The following is a 6,320-nucleotide window of genomic DNA, read 5'->3' as shown; positions in this document are numbered from 1 at the left end:
CAGAACCCCTCCATCATGGCCGTCATTCGCTCCTCCATACGGGCCATCTGCTCTTGTATTTCCTCCATCATTCCTACTTCCCTCTGGATGGCTTGAATGGCTTCTGCTCCTTGCCCAGATCCACTCATGACCACAGGAAACAAACTGACGTGTTCTGGGTTGGCTGGAGACAGACTGCGGGAACTGGGTAAACTGGATGCTGACCGACCCCTCCTTGGCTTTGGCATCACGACTTCACCTCATCAAAGCACACACGAACACATGAAAGTTATTCACTAATATTCCTCACAATTCCTTTAAACAGAGTACCTTATCAGAGAAACAGTTAGCATTGGGAAGAAGACACATTAATACATGAAAGTATTCCTGACTGACCTATAGAGAGCCACAAAAAAAACTAGATAATAAAAGAAAGTAAAATAAAAAGTTAAGCGATTAAGAATACAAAAAAAACTTTCTGAAAAGGAGACAAATCATTTAAAAATTATATAAAATGGGGGAAAACAATGTATTAACACGACATTAATAAGCTGGAAGTAGTAGAGAAGCAAGGATTAGCCAGAACTAAGAAGAAAATAGAATGGAACTGAAGAACAGCCCAAATAAGAAAGGATGCAAAAAGACTGGGTAAATCAAGACGAGACAAAGTCTAGAAAAGTAATGCAGGATAGATAAAGAGGATTAAGAAGGACAAAAGAAGGGTTCCAGTGCAGAGGCGAAGGAAAAAATCATGTGAAATAAGCGTAATCAAATTATGCAAAAGAACATAAAATGCTCGGCACCAAAAGTTCATAAAACACTGGGAAAAAAAATCATAAAATATTGGGCAAAAAGATTATATAAAATGCATAGCAGAAAATAAATAAATACGTGGCAAAAAGTACCTAAAATGCGTGGCAAAAAGTACATAAAATAAGTAGCTCTCCAAAAATGCAATGTTCATGCAATTAACAAATCCCGGCATGAAAAATCTGATCCTGGACACCCCAACACGTATCCACAAAGACACCGGCCCCACGTTGGGCGCCAAAAATGATCCGTTACGATCTGTAAGGGTTCTGTGAGCACAAGGGACCCCGATAGGCGGCTTAGGGGCCAGAACTGGGCCCCGTTTGGTCCCTCAAAATAAAAGCAATTATCCCCTCCCAGATTCAATTACTCGGGTGCCGGTGTAGAGGTTACGCGTTGGAGAGGTAATATAAAAACCATGGCAAAAGCATCATCAGTAATAATGTCAGCAGTAACAATACTAATAAAAGTGATAATCGTTAATAAAAAAATAATAATAATTCTTAAAAAAGTGACTATAATAAAAGAGCAATGATAAAAAGCGAAGTTATTTTCTTAAGCAGTTCCAGATGTGATCTCTTTCTATTATTTACAGCCGTTCCAGCTCCTAATTGTGGCAAGTAACGTAAGAAATACGGGCTCATAGGTCACCTTTGTGATGAATTCCCGGCTAGGGGCACTCCAGGCTGTCTCTCAGGAAGGGTATTGACCACACCAAAGTCGGGCTGACACTGTTTTTTATTCATAATCCAGGGGTTTTGCGAACCCTGTACTTAGGACATACATTTTTCTTTTCAGGTAATCAGATAATGATAACGTTAATAATGGCACCTTTAACGTGGAAAACTAAATAGATAGTAAAATACGCTGAATAAAACACAATTAATCACATTAGAAAATAAATAGAACTAAAACAACACGAAATGAAATATCAAAAGATGTAGTGACTAAAATTGGACTTTTAAGATATAAAATATAAGCAAAATTATAAAAACAGGCTCGGGTGAAAGCATAAAAGATAACAAAATAAGGTAAAACACATCAAACATAAAATTATGGAGAGCTAACCAGCTGCATATGCAAGATATTAAAACAAAAGAGGTCGCAGGCGAAAGTAAAAGAACGCCAAACAAGACGTTGCAAAAACGCTAAAAGGTTAACCTGCAGTTGCCAATTAGTAAATAAAATCAAAATAAAAAGGAACATGGCAATAAAAATCTAAAACTAAGTCAAACTAAAGGTGATGCAGCTGATTACCTAAAGTAAAATCCACCCAAAGTATAAACACAAAATTAGATAAAACAATACACTGATAAAATCTGATTACATCATCACGCTACTTGACAAGAACTGTGACAACCCTTACATAAAATGTGAAAAATAAACAAATACATAAAACGAGAGGAACTAAATTAAAACAAACATAAAAAGGAAATGCCAAAATGAAAGTAAAGAAGGCTAAGACACGTAATATGATGCCTGTAGCCAATCTGAGTATGCGTGTGTGTGTGTGGGCGTGTGTAGCATCAGACGACAATGGTGGGTCATGATGGACCTGTGGAAAGGAACAGGAATGGGTAGAAAGGAGTAAGGATTTGACAAGCTAGGGTGGGATATGGAAGGAAGAGGTCTAGGTATGTGAGAATTAGGGAGTGAGGATGCGAGGAAAACGGGAGAGGAAACGAAGAAAACGGGGGTGAGGCTGCGCGGAACAGGGCGAGGATGCACGGAACAGGGCGAGGATGCACGGAACAGGGCGAGGATGCACGGAACAGGGCGAGGATGCACGGAACAGGGCGAGGATGCACGGAACAGGGCGAGGATGCACGGAACAGGGCGAGGATGCACGGAACAGGGCGAGGATGCACGGAACAGGGCGAGGATGCACGGAACAGGGCGAGGATGCACGGAACAGGGCGAGGATGCACGGAACAGGGCGAGGATGCACGGAACAGGGCGAGGATGCACGGAACAGGGCGAGGATGCACGGAACAGGGCGAGGATGCACGGAACAGGGCGAGGATGCACGGAACAGGGCGAGGATGCACGGAACAGGGCGAGGATGCACGGAACAGGGCGAGGATGCACGGAACAGGGCGAGGATGCACGGAACAGGGCGAGGATGCACGGAACAGGGCGAGGATGCACGGAACAGGGCGAGGATGCACGGAACAGGGCGAGGATGCACGGAACAGGGCGAGGATGCACGGAACAGGGCGAGGATGCACGGAACAGGGCGAGGATGCACGGAACAGGGTGACAAGGCAGAGGTTACAAGGTTGGGCTGCAGGTTACAGGAGTGGGTGCAGGTCTCAGGAACAGGACAGGTTGCAGGATGAGGACAGGAGCGAGAGGGGAGGGGAGGATCCCAACCTCACAAGGACGACACCGGCAGAGCATTCGGGTTGCACATCTGTCCGAGTTCGAGCGAGATAACGGGGCTACACTTCCGGGTCAGCCCAGCTTCCCTTTTTGAACAAAGCCTCGCAGACGAAGGCGAGCGTTGCCAAGGTCATTCCTCCCCCCAGGAGAAGGAACACGGCCTAAGAAGGGGTCAAAATAGGTCACATCATTTTTTTTAAAAGGGGTCAAAATAGGTCACATCCTATTTAACATCTTGTGTGTATTTTTTTTTTTTTTTTCACGCACATACGTCAACAAGGTCGCCTGTTTTTCATTAGCACATCATAATATATTCTAGTCCTAGTCCTAGTTTATTGTAAAGGTCACTACAAAAAATGTTTTATATATATATATAGATATATATATAAATATAGATATAGATATAGATATATATATATATATATATATTTATATATATAAATATATATATATATATATATATATATATATATATATATATATATGTATATATATATATATAAATATAGATATAGATATAGATATAGATAGGTAGATAGATAGATAGATAGATAGATACAGATATATGATACTACTACTACTACTACTAATAATAATAATGATAATAAACATCTTCAAAGGAGGGCCTCCCTACCCAGAGATCAGCCAGGGAATAAGGCGCATGAAGTTTGATTCTCGTGGGCGTCTTCAAGCAGTTAGTCACATCGGGCATCTGATCCCCCGCCCCCTGTCATAGATGCCAAACTCTCGGAGCGCAAAAGTCCTGCAATGTAAGACCAATATTGCAATCTCGTATAGCGTATGCGTGTAACTAGCGCAATGGCAGATAAACCCACTATACACAAAATAGATTTATTGAAATGTGCAACGTGCAATACATGGTGTAGGTGCGTGATAGAGTACTGTTACATACGGACGATATTGTAATATCGCGTTGCTTAGTTGCAGATGTAAAAATTGCAATTTCGTGTTGCTTGGTTGTTGATATAGCATGAGGGTGAGATCAGTATTGCAATCTCGCATTGTAGTGTAAATCCTACAACGTGAGAACGACACTACATTCTCACTATTCTCTCTAAATGCAATGAAAGTATATGAAAAAAAAATAAAAAAAAGTATATGAAGAAAAAAAGAAAAAGAAAAGAAAGAAAAAAAAGCGTGCAAGCGTCCTGTTATCACAGCATCATCAGCATTATCACATCATCATGGATTTAGATACACAGTAAATTCACTCGCCTTGCGTTGATGAGTTCGCGAAGGGGACTTCTTGGCTTCACGATCATTGCGTAAATAAGTCGCCAGAAATTACCTGTGGACATGTAGAAACCGCACTGCCCTGCAAGGAGGAGGTCGGGTACGTGAGTGTCGCAGGTTGGGAATGCACACACACGTACTCTCTCTCTTTCTCTCTCTCTCTCTCTCTCGCTCTCTCTCTCGCTCTGTCTCTCGTTCTATCTCTCGCTCTCTCGCTCTTTCTCTCGCTCTGTCTCGTTCTCTCTCTCTTTCTCTCTCTCTCTCACCCCTCCCTCCATCCCTCCCTTCCCTCAATCCCTCCCATCTCTCCCTCCCTCCCTCCCATCCCTCCCATCCCATCCCTCCTATCCCTCCCTCCCTCCCATCTCTCCCACCCCTCCAACCCTCCCAACCCTCCCTCCCATCCCACCCCTCCCATCCCATCCCCTCTCCTTTCCCCATCTCCCATCCTATCCCCTCCCCTCCCTCCCTCCCATCCCATCCCTCCCTTCCTTCAATCCCTCCCATCTCTCCCTCCCTCCCTCCCAACCCTCCAACCCTCCCACCTATCCCCCCCTCCAACCCTCCATCTCTCCCACCCCTCCACCCCTCCCATCCCTCCCCCCAACCCTCCAACCCTCCCATCCCATCCGTCCACTAACCCGTTTGACTGAAGTGATCCGAATAGATCTTCCTGCACACAACTTCCTCGACCAGGATTGCATGACGTCCATCCGGCAGGAAGTTGTAGGCTGCCACGTCCATCTCACTCGCTCTCACGTACTTGGCTCTCACTCGTGATGCCTCCGCGAGGTCTTTGTACACCCCGTCACGTACGGTCTAAAAAAAAAAAAAAAAAAGGGGAGAGGTGGGGGTGTTGGGGGTGGAGGTGGAAGTGGGGTTAGGGGTTGGGGTTGGGGGTTGGGGGGGGGAGATGTGGTATGGTTTAGGTGGTGTGGTTTAGTGTTAGTGTTAGTGTTAGTGAATGTTTTTTATTATTATTATTATTGTTAAGACGATCTGTGAGTTTTTTTTTCTAATTATTTATTTTTTTTAGTTTTAATTTTAGTTTTGTTCTCTTTCATTTAAACTTGTCAGATATTTTCTTGTGGTTGACTTTATTGATTTTATTTATTCGGTGTTGTATTTGTTTGATCTCTTAAACGCCCCGCCCCCCCAAAAAAAAAAAAAAAAAAAAGATAATAATAATAAAAAAATTATAATTATAATATCAAAACATCCATTTCTTAAATACAGTATTTCCCTATCCTTTCATCTATCAATTTAAACCAGCTGTGGCTTCAATTCTATATTATCCACACACACACACAAACACACACACGAAGACTCTACGCTCTTAGAAAATAATATACATCAAGCACGTTCCATGAAAAAAAAATCACTGTTCCATAAAATATTAACTAAATCCTAAAGAACATTCATCATTCATAGCCATCAAACCTAATCCACCCCCCATCCCCCTCCCCTCCCTCTCCTCCTGCCCCTCCTCCTAAACCCATCCTCCACCTCCCTCTATCCTCCACCCAGGACGACCTTCAGGTGAGTCGTGAGCGCCGTGGAGCCCTCCATGATGAGCGTGAGGCTCTTGTCGTCCAGCACATCCCTCAGAGAGTCGTACTTGAGCTCTATGGTCTTCACGGCTAGTAACGACGTCAGTGCACCGCTGGGAAGGGAAGGGAGGGGTTGGGTGTTAGGCTCTCGTGTCTTGGGACTTTTTTTCTTTTTTTTTTGCTATCTCTCTGTCGCTTGATTGGTCTCTCTCTCTCTCACCTTCTCTCTTATCCTCTCTCATCGTCTCTTACATTCTCTCTCATTTATATATATATATATATATATATATATATATATATATATATATATATATATATATATATATATATATATGTATGTATGTA

At 42.9% G+C, this 6,320-nt stretch overlaps 1 pseudogene; it reads right to left on the bottom strand.

Moving 5' to 3' along the window:
• Positions 1-3,181: 3,181 nt before the first annotated feature.
• Positions 3,182-6,320, bottom strand: part of LOC122257505 (putative glutamate receptor) — a 7,784-nt pseudogene continuing 4,645 nt past the window's right edge.

This window comes from Penaeus japonicus, unplaced genomic scaffold (genome assembly GCF_977035675.1).
Source record: "Penaeus japonicus unplaced genomic scaffold, GWHDUDI00000001_assembly GWHDUDI00000001, whole genome shotgun sequence".
NCBI lineage: Eukaryota > Metazoa > Arthropoda > Malacostraca > Decapoda > Penaeidae > Penaeus > Penaeus japonicus.
This window is presented reverse-complemented; position numbering and strand designations above follow the sequence as displayed.